Source organism: Sebastes fasciatus, chromosome 15 (assembly GCF_043250625.1).
Source record: "Sebastes fasciatus isolate fSebFas1 chromosome 15, fSebFas1.pri, whole genome shotgun sequence".
Classification (NCBI taxonomy): domain Eukaryota; kingdom Metazoa; phylum Chordata; class Actinopteri; order Perciformes; family Sebastidae; genus Sebastes; species Sebastes fasciatus.
The window spans coordinates 31,945,880-31,959,734 of NC_133809.1; the positions used below are offsets into that span (position 1 = coordinate 31,945,880).

The window sequence follows — 13,855 nt, forward strand, 5'->3', positions numbered from 1 at the left end:
CAACTGACGTTTGTGATTGTCCAATCACAGCCGTAGTAGCTGCAACTAAGGACAACAGACCTATCGAGCTTTGGATTTCTCTACATGCCCAAATATAGTAAGAGTGAAACATGTAAGGAATAGATTAAACAGTGTGTTTAGCTGCTCTAACGTAAGCTCCAATTGTTAACATGCTCGGCTAACTAGCATACTAGCTACAGTAGTAACCGGGTGTTAACACTACTTCCATAGCCAAAGAGCGTATCATTAACTAATTACATTAGTTTGTTGGATTACAGGTCATGATTAAAAAAAAGCCCCGTTCACGACTGGCCAGCACTTTCTCATCCCAACTCGTCACATATTCACGCTTTGTCAGGACCCCTTGGCGTCACTTTCTAATGCCCTGGGGTAGCCCAGCGTGTCAAACTATGACGGTCGTGGTTAACGTTGTGAATTCAAACAAAAACACTTTGGTTAAGCTTGATACCTGCAGTCACAGCAACAAACAACAGACGTCGCTGAATAGGCCTGAGTGTGTACTGCTGTCCGTCAATTTCTGTTGTTATCGCTGTTGTATTGCTGTTGCTTTTACTGTTACTGTGTTATTGTGTGCTGTTGTATGTATTGGTGTCTAACAAGTACAGTGCTGTGGAAAAGAATCTCCCCTTTTGGGACAATAAAGTCTAAAGTCTAAATATTAGGAAAAAATATTGTGGTTTGGCTTAAAATGACTATTTGTAAAGTGAAAGTAAAACTTAGCGTTGTGAACACAAAGACAAACAACACGTTGTTTGAAACGGGACACAAACAGCGGTCTCCTGGAGGAAAGCCTTGTGTTTGTTGGACCCATGCATGTTTTTTTCGCTCTTTAAACTACGTCACCACACTCCCTGACCACTTTCTCTTAACTTTTAATATGGACGCGGAGGGGAGTTACATTGGAGTTACTTTAAAACCTGGTGCGTGTCTTGTATGTCGTATCAAAGTGTGACAGAGTGTTGGTATTTGACGCCCTGGGAATGAGAACGGGCTGGACTAGCACACCCACCGTGTAGTATTTCCGCACTGGTGTGGAAGCTGGTCTATCAGAAGTTAGACTAACATTAGCAACTCTGTCTTGGTCTTTATTGTATTTGTTAACATCCCAGCAGCCCCAGTTAACGTTACTTGAGATAGCTTTACGTTTGCTAAACACGTCGGTTAGCCTTCACGCCTTTTTTCTTGTAACGTTACAAGTACAAATTTACAGTTTGATAGTACAAACAAGTAGCCTATGTAAGATAAGCAGCCAAATAGGGTAATGCTAGAAGGAATTAACAGTTTGATGTTGTATTTTTCCTTATACTCATAATACAAGGACTAACTAGCACTACTCCGCAATACAACAATAAAGCTGTTTGTTTATTTCCATGTTTTCTGCATGGATCAACTACTGGTTATAAATTATGTTAACGTATTGCTTTAGCTTCAGTCTCGGTCAGCACGATAGCATGTATGTAGCCATCAAGTGCATATTCAAGACCCCTTTCACAAGATTCTCTGTTTACAATGAGTGACCTGGAAACTTTAAAAAAATCAGCCAGAGACAGTTTTCAACCAAGTCTTGGAGCCAATGCTATCTTAATTAGCTGATAAAAGCTGCCAACAATATCATTGTGAAATGCATATGAGTAATGCAAGTATATAAAGCTTGACAGGCATAGCCACAGTAACTAAGGGGCATGGCTAAATGTTCCTAATTGCTAACTCTAACCCACCTCTGAGTTTGAACTTTGTCTGAAGGCATATTTCCATAAGACAGTTCCACAAATCTACATCCTGCTGTAGAGCACAGTCAATGAAGAATGTCTCCATTCAGTCCAAGGCTACAGTAGACTTCATTTGCGTACTGCACAGGATACTGTCCCCATGTCAGTTAAAGTAACATGATTACAATAACTGTCCTGCGTAAAGGTTGCAGGGTCAGTAGTGAAGTCACTGAGCTGAAGGAGTGGGACATCTTGTTAATTGTGACTTATCTGCTCATGAACAAAGGTTAATGGGTCATTTATCTGTTGGCATGGTTGGCAGTGCATTGCAGATCAGTCAAAGTTGATACAGGTGATTGACTGAGGGGCCTACAGCAAGCAACAATGGCTGACATTAATTAAAAATGGCATGGGAAGTTGTAAGCCAATGGCATCTTGGGACTTGATGTCCTTAATCAAGCATGTTTTGTGGTTTGCTGTTTAAATGTTGTGGTTTTAATCTGCTGTATGGGTATGCCAAAATCCACAGAATGTATTCAGCAATATGCCGGCAAACAGAGGTAAATGGTTCCTGGAATGAAAGGGAAAATAAATCAACATTTTTCTGTGGAACAGAAAGGTAACTAGAGACTCGAGTGTTTTCTAAAGTAGGTTTCAATAATTTAACCAGGAGAGTGAAGGCAGAGGAACCATTACAACATTCCTGCTCACCAGTTTTGATTTTAGCTATTCAAGGACTGTAACAAAATAGTTTATGTTGAATAGACTTTCTTTTTTAAAGATTATTTTTGGGTTTCTCCACTATCATTTGATAGTGATAGTGGAGAAGAACAGGAAATATGGGGAAAGAGAGTAGGGGAATGGCATGAAGCAAACGATCCGGCCAGCTGGGAATCAAAAACAGGGGCTCGCTGCTCAGGGCATTTGTGCCCATGTGGTATGCATCCTAAACACTCGGCCATCGGGTTACCCGCTAAAGCTGGGCATACATTGTATGATTTTAGCCTGTTTGGGGCCCGAGTTTTGAGGGCACGACTCATTTCAGAGTCGAACCAAATTTCAGCTTCGTCGGGGGTCATTTGCTGTACAGTGTACGGGGGGGACCGAGGACCGATTAACTCCTCCCAATCGGCCGTCAGATGAATTTCTGTCATGTCCGAAATTTTTAGGTCTTCCGTCCACAGGCTCTCACACAGTCGAAGCAGCGCTACGAGCCGATTCCCCAACGCCGGTGGCTTTTTCTACTACAGTAATCAGAGCGTAGCTATCAATATAACAATGTACAGTAGATATAGTAAAATGTAGCTAACTTACCTCCAGTGCTCTCTGCAAAATGGACAAGCCATACTGTCCACGTCTTCCTCGCCACCTGCGAGTCCATATACGCCTGCCTCTTTTTTTAGACGTTTCAGCAGACAGGACGGTACAGATGATCTAGGCAGCACGTTTCTGCCTTGTTAGCATTGTGACCCGTGCAGACCTCTGCTAGCAAACAAACTTTACCTGCCTCGGAGCTTTCAAACCAATCTTTATTGACAACTGTCAACAGCCAGAACGGTGAGCAGGGGCCGACGGGCCATGGTATTTTTCTATTTTACACGTACAGTGCGAGCACTCAGGTCGTGGCTGACAATTGGATCGCACAGTGTGACCACATAAATCGTGAGCTTTGGCTTTACATTGCAAACAATCTACTCGTACAGCAGGAGTAGGAGTTACACAACAACATTTCTAAAATCGTACAGTGTATGCCCAGCTTAAGTCAGTCTCTTGCTTTCACCTCTACTATGGTCTCTCTTCTTTACGTCGCTGTGCCTCTGCCAGCACGCCAAGTGGTGGCTGTCTAGGTTAGTATTATGTGTGGTGGATAGAATGAATGTCGAAGGGACTACAGTATGTTATCACAGAGCCATCTACAGTAAATTGGAGATAAACAGTGGGATTTTTACAGCAAGAGACAACACAGGCTACCAATGCTTGTTTTGTAACCCATTTTGTGAATGGTTGTCCTTTTTCTGTCCTAGGAGAGCAGTTAGAGCAGGTTGGGGAGTGCAACAGAGTAAAGAAGGGTTTGATAATCTTGGAAAAGGAGGATAGAGGAGGAGTGTTTCTATAATTGTATGAAAAAAGATAGCATTGGAAACTGGTGGAGGAAGGAGGACGACAGCACAGGAAAGGCAAAGAGATTAGACAAGAGGAAAGGTGACATGAGGAGAGCCCTCACCTTGTTCTCTCAGCAACAATAAAAGCCTCACAAATCCACCTGGCCTTGCCTCCCAATACATATTTTTCTCTGTGCCAAACCGAGAGGGCGTTCAATTCAACCCACACAGGGCAGACTTAACAATTACTCTCACTTTGAACGCAATTTCCTGGCTGGGGGAAATGATTGACAGATCGTATCCATGGTGTCAGGGGGGCAGCCACGCCCCTCCTGACTAAGGCAGAAATTAGAGAACAGTGGGAGCTAAATTACACCTTAGCAAAGACCTCTGGCAAGAGGACAGGGAGGGAAGCATGATGAATGAGAAAAGGATCAGAACAGAAAGGTAGAGGGTGAGTCGCGTGGGAGCATGGAGACGATTGGAGGAATAGGGAGGAAATACATTTGTAGCCACACACAAGCACACACACCACCGCTGGTAGACACACAAGCATACGCACCGAGGTAATGGGTCTGCAGTACTATTGGAGTGCAAAGGGAGAGACACTTAAATGCCATCTCTACAGTTGGGATGCTATTTACTCCCTCTCTGTCTCTCACACACACACACACACACACACACACACACACACACACACATGCACACAGTCATCTCCGCTCTCTCTACTATGTCATGCTCTCAAAGCACTCAGACTGATATGAGAGCAGCAAGCAACCAGCAGAGAGGCACAATGAGTCTCAGGGTATCTACAGTGGAGGAGCTCATTGGTTTGAACACATTGTAAGGCAAAACAGAAGTGATGGACAACATCTACATGGTCGCTCTGTAGAAACTGTTTTCTTATCAGTCCATATTTGGTCTTAAAGTATAGGTCTGGTGATATGCTATAGTTTCGTTACTGTCAACAAATGCAATTAAAAAGTCCAAAACAGTGTAATGTATCCTCATACCACATCTCATATGAAATCTTACGAAAAGTTGTTCAGTTTATTATTCATGCATTCTCAAACAAATGTCCAGCAAGAAGAGCGATCAATGCGCCTGGTTAGGTTTAGGAAAAGGTTATGGTTTGGGTTAAAATAATAGTGTTTGAACTACTTGCTTGAGTTTAGGCCATAAAACTCTTGGGTTAGGTTTAAGAAAGTGTTGTGGTTTGGGTTAAAATAAGTATGTTTAAATGACTTGGTTAAGTTTGAGTAATAAGACCTTTTGGTTAAGCTTAGGAGAAGATCATGGTTTGGGTTAAAATAAGTACATTTGAACTACTTGGTTAAGTTTTGTCTATAAAACTATTTGGTTAGGTTTAGGAAAAGATTGTAGTTTGGGTTAAAATTGGTACAATTGTTACGTAACTTACGTACTAAGAGTGGGTTAAAACAAGTTAACGTTGACTTTTGGTTTCATGGGACAATAATGTCTTGTGTTTTTATTTGACCCATCCATCTTAGAGACTTCCTTAGAGACAGTCCTGCATGTCAGGGCTCACGATTAAGTGTGTTATCTACCGTAGAAATTATAGTACAGGTATAAGTATGAGCAGTGAATGAGAACAGCCTGAACAGTGACATGATCCCACTTTTTAAGTAGTGTGTGTGTGTATCCAAACCCAGATACTGTATGTCTTATTCCTCAATGCCATAGAGTTCCACTGTTAACAACACATCAATGAGCCACACTGTTGCACTGGCTGATAATGTTTCTTCATTTAACACACAATGTGTTTTATTTTTAGTCAATCCCACATACACCATCCTGCTGCAGGAAACACTCACTAAACTAGAGCACCAAATGTGGATTATTTCTTATCTGGAGATGGTCCCAGACAAATGCACTATTTATTCTGGTTTGAGTAACATTTAAAGAAAAAAATCATGTTTGTACTTCTTCAGTAGGAGCCAATAGGCTTGGGGCAGTGTGCCACAGACAGATTTTTTTGTTGTTGTCAATTTAAACCTAAACCTAAAACTTAGGTTCAGGCAAGAAAACCACTTAGTTACGTTAAGGGAAAATGTCATGGTTGGGCTTTAAATAAGTAAGTATACTAAGTAAAACAGGTACGGAAACAACTACGGAAAACACGTGACAAACGTCAATAAAAAACACGTGACAAACGTCACTAACGTAACTTATAAAACAAAACAGCGGCCAACAGCGGTCACGAACGCGGGTCTCCTGGTCAAACGTCTGGTGTTTGTTTTACCCATACTTTTTATACTACGTCACTTCCTCTTACCGTAGCATTTATATGCGTTTACATCACAGTCAGTACAGGATACATGGTGTACAAATGACTTGCGGATATCAAGAAAGGCGTACTTATCGCACGCAAATCGCCTTGCGCATTATCAAGGCATTTCAATCAGGAGAGACCCCGTATAGAATGAACAATACATTTATTGGTACATAATAAAAGAATAGTGCAAAGTCTTTGGCCATGAGACTCCATCGTGACTAATATCTAAAAGGGGGTAGTGATGCCGTGATGAGATTAGGATATATATTCCCCCTGAAGTACACTGGTGGTGGTGGTGAAGGAGTAGCTGAAGATCCAATGAAGGGATGTAGAGCAGGCCTGGGCACTGAATATGATGAAGCCTGGAGGTGATGGGTGGAGGCGGGTTGCATCGAGGCACACTGAAATTACAACTGACAGCAGCAGAGAGGAGAACAGTTTTTAAAATTTGATTGCAACGATATGATTGGCTCATGGAGAGCGTGATAGAATCTGTTTGGTTATCTAAGATTGAACCCCCCACAGTCAGTTGATAGAGTAGGAGCCAGTAGAGAGAGAGACAGAAAGGTTGTGAATGAGAGAGAGTGTACAGAGGGTCTTCCTGTCTGAACTTTCACTTTTAGCTTCATTTATACACCTTTTCGTGCGAATGGGCTGACTAAAACCAATGTTTTATTGAATTAGGCTTACTGTATAAGCATCACTGTTTTCTTACTTGACTGGTAGATTTTGGCAGACTTATTTATAGAAAAAACGATATTCCAGGAGTCAATAGAAGAATACGGTGAATTACTTGTTAATATGGATGTGTCTTGCAGTGTAGGGCGTTACTGCCTGCTGGTGCCAAACCACTTGTGGCTGCTGTCTGATGGTCCACTAAGTGTTTGCCGCTAAGACAGATGGCGTACTGTAGGTTTACCTCTATCTGGGTAGAGTGCTGCCGGCCCGGCTTCAAGGGGCCTCGACTGGAGCCGAGCCTTCAGAACAGGCTCTTCACCTGGAGAGAGAGAGGGGAGAGAGGGGAGAGAGGCAAAGGGCAGCACTCTGACACACACATTCACACGTCCATTCACACCTACGTGGGCTCTCTCAATGCGAACTGACACAAATGTAGACATGCAAGCCACACACACACACACACACACACACACATCTCCTAAGCCCTCACACACACACAACCTACTTCATATGTAGAGCAGCGTTCACAGCTGAGTGCCTCTCTCCAACCTGGCAATTTCAGCGGAAAGAGAATCCAGCTAAAGTACACAGGGCGTCATGCTGATTTCACATCAGGGGGGTTGAATGGCAGAATGGCCTCACTACAGCCCTCGTTACTGATCCGGCAAAATCCAACTCATCTATTTCAATAGCACTCTATCATTCACACTTGTGTGTGCATATACAGCTGGAGCTAGATTGCAGAAGTCTCAGGGTTTTTTTACAATCTTGCTGCAGCAGTGTCGGATTGTTGCTGTAAATACTGTTTATCTAATGTAAGACATCTTTTAGGGTGGACAGACCTCTATACACACACACACGCACAGACACAATTCATACACAGAAACATTATGTACTTGCTCGTACACACAGCGCCATCTGACAGTGATGTTTTGGGTGACATTTAGTTTCTAGGTTGCACAAGATGCTCCTATAAATGAATCATGAGTAAATCTGTGAGGTGTGAATAATAGATGGGAGGAGAGGTAAAAAAAAAACAAAGGAGTGCTGTTATTATTTGTTAATAAGACACTCTGGAGCATCACTAACTAGATCTCATTACCACAATACATGCAGGCATGCATATTACGCACACACACACTTCCAACCACCCACATGCACGACACACACCTTGTGCACACAACAACCCACATGCCAAACACATGCAGAAGTCTCTCATCCCGCATGACTATTTTTACCTGTGAAGCCTGTCGTTGCCTAGCGCTCTGTAATTACATCCCACACTCCGCCGACGAATGATTAGAAGCAATGATGGATGGGTTAACACCGTCACCTAAGGATGCCTCGGTGCAAAACTAATTACGTGACCATACATGTGTCATACGCCTGATACATGCGATAGCCCTCTCAGCCTGCTGCCATAACTGTGGAACTAGCGCGATAAAGGTGGACGGCGTGTCTCCTGTTAATCAACAGATAAGAGATGATGAACTAACTCCACTGTTGATTGATAGATCTTTGGAGCTCAGTGGTGTCTTAAATATAGACTACCAGAATGGCATAAAGAGTTCCTGTAGTGGCATATGGTTTAGATAGGGCTGTCAAAGTTAACGTGATAATAACACATTAACGCTAATTTAGTTTTAAGGCCACTAATTTTCTTTAATGCATTGACGCAACTTGTCATTTGTAGGTTGTAGCGGCTCAGTTTTAAAGCTAGAGTGAAGATACTTATCATCATGTGAAACTAGAAAACTTAAAAACTCCATCAGTACCAACCATGTCATACTAGCTGGTCATGAAGGAGGTTAAATAACGCTCCAAATTGTGCCAAAATTTGGCAAGGAAAAACTGTCATGGTCATTTCAAAGGGGTCCCTTGACCTCTGACCTCCAGATCAGTGAATGTAAATGGGTTCTATGGGTACCCACGAGTCTCCCCTTTATAGACATGCCAACTTTATGATAATCACATGCAGTTTGGGTCAAGTCATAGTCAAGTCAGCACACTGACACACTGACAGCTGTTGTTGCCTGTTGGGCTGCAGTTTGACATGCTATGATATTTTCTATGCTAAATGCAGTACCTGTGAGGGTCTCTGGACAATATCTGTCATTATCTTGTTTTGTTAATTGATTTACAATAATATATATATATATATATATATATATATATGCATAAATTTACTCATGTCTTTCTTGAAAAGAAAAAAACAAGTACAACCTTTTCTCTGAGCCATAAAAAACATCTCCTTTACATCATTTTGTTTGCTTTGCACGGCTATATATCTTGTAGATGGACCTACAATCAATGCCCAGGTTGGTGTCGTCATCATCCTCCATGAAATCACTGTCATAAAATACTTTTTATTTATTACTATGCACTTTGGGGACATTTTCTGAGCTATTTGTTCTTTTCACAGCCAGGAAAGATAGTACTATGGATTTTCTGTCATGTATGGCAAGAAAGTTAAAGTCTCTGCATAGACAAATGTTGGTGTTATTTGGATCAAGAGAAGGGGTGTCTGCTTATACATGCATGCAATGTGTGTGTGCAGACGGGGATGCGAGGGGCTGCATTTATGATTGCCACGGCTGCAGCTGGGGCTGTGGGCTGAGTAATTGCCTGTCTTGGTAGGGAGAGCGTGGTAGCGAGCTAAAAGTCAAGTGCTCTCTTCCTGCTGTAGACCTCATTTGGATTCCACATAGCTAGCTAGCAAGCTAACGCCAGCCTTGGGCCTGTATTATTCATAGCTTGACAGATAGCTCTCACTAAAAGCATTGGAAATGGGCCAGGTGGTGATGGAGCGACAGGAGGAAGCGGCACCGCGGCACCGCACACACTCCTAGCCTGGCAGGAGGACAGAGGAGAGGATACAGGACAGGGGTAAAGGATACCAAATTGAAGATGGAATGGACAGCAGGGAGATGAGCAGTTTTAACAGAGGCAGGGAAATGTCTAAGTGGGATAGGGAAAGGAAATAGGGATATAGAGATGAAGAGACTGGGGAGGTGAAGAGGGGACAGAGAGTCAAGAAGGAAATCAGACAGAATTATCAGGAGGCCATATGAAGTTAAAGCACTACAAGACGTTAAAGCACGGATTACATTCTAACAGAGATAGAGGATGAGTGCACCAAGAGGAGGCAGAAGCAGAAACGAAGAGCGAGTGAGTGAAACCATTTGAAACAGAGGAGAGAAAGAAAAAGAGAACAGGCAGCCATCCACCCCCGCCAAGCTCAGCAACCCCTCTGCCTCCATGTGCAGAACCAGATAAGGTCGCATTAATCAAAATCTGCCACTTCCCTTTCCAAAAAAACACCGTCTATGCCATCAACCCCCCTCTGTGAAGTATCTGTCACCGAAACGGAAATTTCCATATTTAATGGGAAAGCTTTATATCACCAAAAAGCCAGTGTGGGCTGAGGGTGAAAGGAACCGAGTTGGTTGGATCTGTCAGCTCTGTCATTAGCTTCTACTTTTTAGACTGCACGTGAAGCCCTGGGGTTCATTCAGTTTGGCTCTGACACCATTGTTATCATTTCAACAGAACCATGAAGCTGGACTCACATTGGTCCTTCTCTTGTACAACTACAATCACTGGTGTAATAATAGTCAATACATTCTCACGGCAGTTTGTGAAATAGTCACGAAATGTAATCTATTTGTTTTGGGTACATAGACACAAATTTCCCCTTTTTTCATGTCGCTCAGCTCAACTTTCAACAACAGATTTTGTGTGTTTTCTTACGAATGTCCAGCAACACAACAAGTGTCAATTACTAGTCCAGTTTTTTCAAAATACAACAACTTGGTTAGGTTTAGGAAAAGATCTACTTGGTCAGGCTTAGGCAACAAATTACTTAGTTAGGCTTAGGCAACAAACTACTTAGTTAGGCTTTGGAAAAGATCAACTTGGTCAGGCTTAGGCAACAAACTACTTAGTCAACCTTTTCCTAAAACTTACTAAGTTTGTTGCCTAAGCCTAACCAAGTAGATCTTTTCTTAAACCTAATTAAGCAGTTTATTTTTGCCTAAGCCTAACCAAGTCAACCTTTTCCTAAAACTAACTAAGTTTGTTGCCTAAGCATAACCAAGTCGATCTTTTCCTAAACCTAACTAAGTAATTTGTTGCCTAAGCCTAACTAAGTAGTTTGTTGCCTAAGCCTGACCAAGTCGATCTTTTCCTAAACCTAACTAAATAGTTTGTTGCCTAAGCCTAACCAAGTCAACCTTTTCCTTAAATGTACTGTTTGTTGCCTAAGCCTAGTTAGTTAGGCTTAGGCAACAAACTACTTAGTTAGGTTTAGGAAAAGATCGACTTGGTTAGGCTTATGCAACAAACTTAGTTAGTTTTAGGAAAAGGTTGACTTGGTTAGGCTTAGGCAAAAAGAAACTGCTTAATTAGGTTTAAGAAAAGATCTACTTGGTTAGGCTTAGGCAACACACTTAGTAAGTTTTAGGAAAAGGTTGACTTGGTTAGGCTTAGGCAACAAACTACTTAGTTAGGTTTAGGAATAGATCGACTTGGTTAGGCTTAGGCAACAAACTACTTAGTTAGGTTTAAGAAAAGGTTGACTTGGTTAGGCTTAGGCAACAAACTTAGTTAGTTTTAGGAAAAGGTTGACCTTGTTAGGCTTATGCAAAGAAAACGACTTAATTATGTTTAAGAAAATATCTACTTGGTTAGGCTCAGGCAGCAAATTTAGTAAGTTTAAGGAAAAGGTTGACTTGGTTAGGCTTAGGCAACAAACAGTAAATTTAAGGAAAATGTTGACTTGGTTAGGCTTAGGCAACAAACTATTTAGTTAGGTTTAGGAAAAGATCGACTTGGTTATGCTTAGGCAACAAACTTAGTTAGTTTTAGGAAAAGGTTGACTTGGTTAGGCTTAGGCAAAAAGAAACTGCTTAATTAGGTTTAAGAAAAGATCTACTTGGTTAGGCTTAGGCAACACACTTAGTAAGTTTTAGGAAAAGGTTGACTTGGTTAGGCTTAGGCAACAAACTACTTAGTTAGGTTTAGGAATAGATCGACTTGGTTAGGCTTAGGCAACAAACTACTTAGTTAGGTTTAAGAAAAGGTCGACTTGGTTAGGCTTATGCAACAAACTTAGTTTTAGGAAAAGGTTGACTTGGTTAGGCTTAGGCAAAAAGAAACTGCTTAATTAGGTTTAAGAAAAGATCTACTTGGTTAGGCTTAGGCAACAAACTTAGTAAGTTTTAGGAAAAGGTTGACTTGGTTAGGCTTAGGCAACAAACTACTTAGTTAGGTTTAGGAATAGATCGACTTGGTTAGGCTTAGGCAACAAACTACTTAGTTAGGTTTAAGAAAAGGTTGACTTGGTTAGGCTTAGGCAACAAACTTAGTTAGTTTTAGGAAAAGGTTGACCTTGTTAGGCTTATGCAAAGAAAACGACTTAATTATGTTTAAGAAAATATCTACTTGGTTAGGCTTAGGCAGCAAATTTAGTAAGTTTAAGGAAAAGGTTGACTTGGTTAGGCTTAGGCAACAAACAGTAAATTTAAGGAAAAGGTTGACTTGGTTAGGCTTAGGCAACAAACTATTTAGTTAGGTTTAGGAAAAGATCGACTTGGTCAGGCTTAGGCAACAAACTACTTAGTTAGGCTTAGGCAACAAATTACTTAGTTAGGTTTAGGAAAAGATCGACTTGGTTATGCTTAGGCAACAAACTTAGTTAGTTTTAGGAAAAGGTTGACTTGGTTAGGCTTAGGCAAAAAGAAACTGCTTAATTAGGTTTAAGAAAAGATCTACTTGGTTAGGCTTAGGCAACAAACTTAGTAAGTTTTAGGAAAAGGTTGACTTGGTTAGGCTTAGGCAACAAACTACTTAGTTAGGTTTAGGAATAGATCGACTTGGTTAGGCTTAGGCAACAAACTACTTAGTTAGGTTTAAGAAAAGGTCAACTTGGTTAGGCTTAGGCAACAAACTTAGTTAGTTTTAGGAAAAGGTTGACTTGGTTATGCTCAGGCAAAAAAAAAAAAAAATTAGGTTTAAGAAAAGATCTACTTGGTCAGGCTTAGGCAACAAAATACTTAGTTAGGTTTAGGAATAGATCGACTTGGTTAGGCTTAGGCAACAAACTACTTAGTTAGGTTTAAGAAAATATCAACTTGGTTAGGCTTAGTCAGCAAACTACTTAGTTAGGTTTAGGAAAATATCAACTTAGTTAGGCTTAGGCAACAAACTACTTAATTAGGTTTAATAAAAGGTCGACTTGGTTAGGCTTAGGCAACAAAGTTAGTTCGTTTTAGGAAAAGGTTGACTTGGTTAGGCTTAGGCAAAAAAAAACTACTTAATTGGGTTTAAGAAAAGGTTGACTTGGTTAGGCTTAGGCAACAAACGTAGTAAGTTTTAAGAAAAGGTTGACTTGGTTAGGCTTAGGCAACAAACTACTTAGTTAGGTTTAGAAAAAAATCCACTTGGTTAAGCTTAGGCAACTAAACTAGTTAGCTTCAGGAGAAGATGATGGTTTGGGTTAACATAACTCCAGAAGTGCTCTAACTTAAGTACGGAAGATACGTGACAGATAAATCAACTTTGACTTGTGATTTCCTGGTCTCCTGGGCGAAAGTCCTGTTTTGTTTGACCCATCCATTCACCCCGACCTCCCCCTCACGCCATTCTTTATACTTCCCGGTTCACAATTACGTGGATTACAAATTGTGCTCACCATCATGAAAAAAAATGTGAACTTCATGTCTATGTACTCAAATCTGTAAATTAAATTTCGTGACTTCTTCAGGAACTGCTATGTGACTAGAGCGTTATAGTATATTATAACAGTACAATAATGTCTTTTCTTCATCACAGTCTCTTTCTTAGCACATTAAAGAGTAATAGTGCTGTATTCCAGCAGTGTATTCTGTCCTCACATAAACTTCTAATGCAATTTAGAACACACTTTGAAAGCATCTCAAAACCAGGACCGCCAAATTTACAGTGGCATGCACGTTGCATCCCCTCGTCATGCCTTCTTCTCTAATGCCATTTGTTTATTTTTTCCCTTTGTAATTTCTCCCCCCTTATTT

General features: G+C 41.1%; 1 protein-coding gene and 2 long non-coding RNA genes across 13 annotated transcripts in view; 1 reads left to right on the forward strand and 2 right to left on the reverse strand.

Annotated features, from left to right (window-relative positions):
* myt1lb (myelin transcription factor 1-like, b) overlaps positions 1-13,855 on the forward strand; it is a 238,254-nt gene that overhangs the window by 149,458 nt on the left and 74,941 nt on the right. The window lies entirely within an intron of this gene.
* LOC141783056 (uncharacterized) overlaps positions 1-13,855 on the reverse strand; it is a 281,504-nt gene that overhangs the window by 121,591 nt on the left and 146,058 nt on the right. The window lies entirely within an intron of this gene.
* LOC141783057 (uncharacterized) overlaps positions 1-13,855 on the reverse strand; it is a 233,219-nt gene that overhangs the window by 98,401 nt on the left and 120,963 nt on the right. The window lies entirely within an intron of this gene.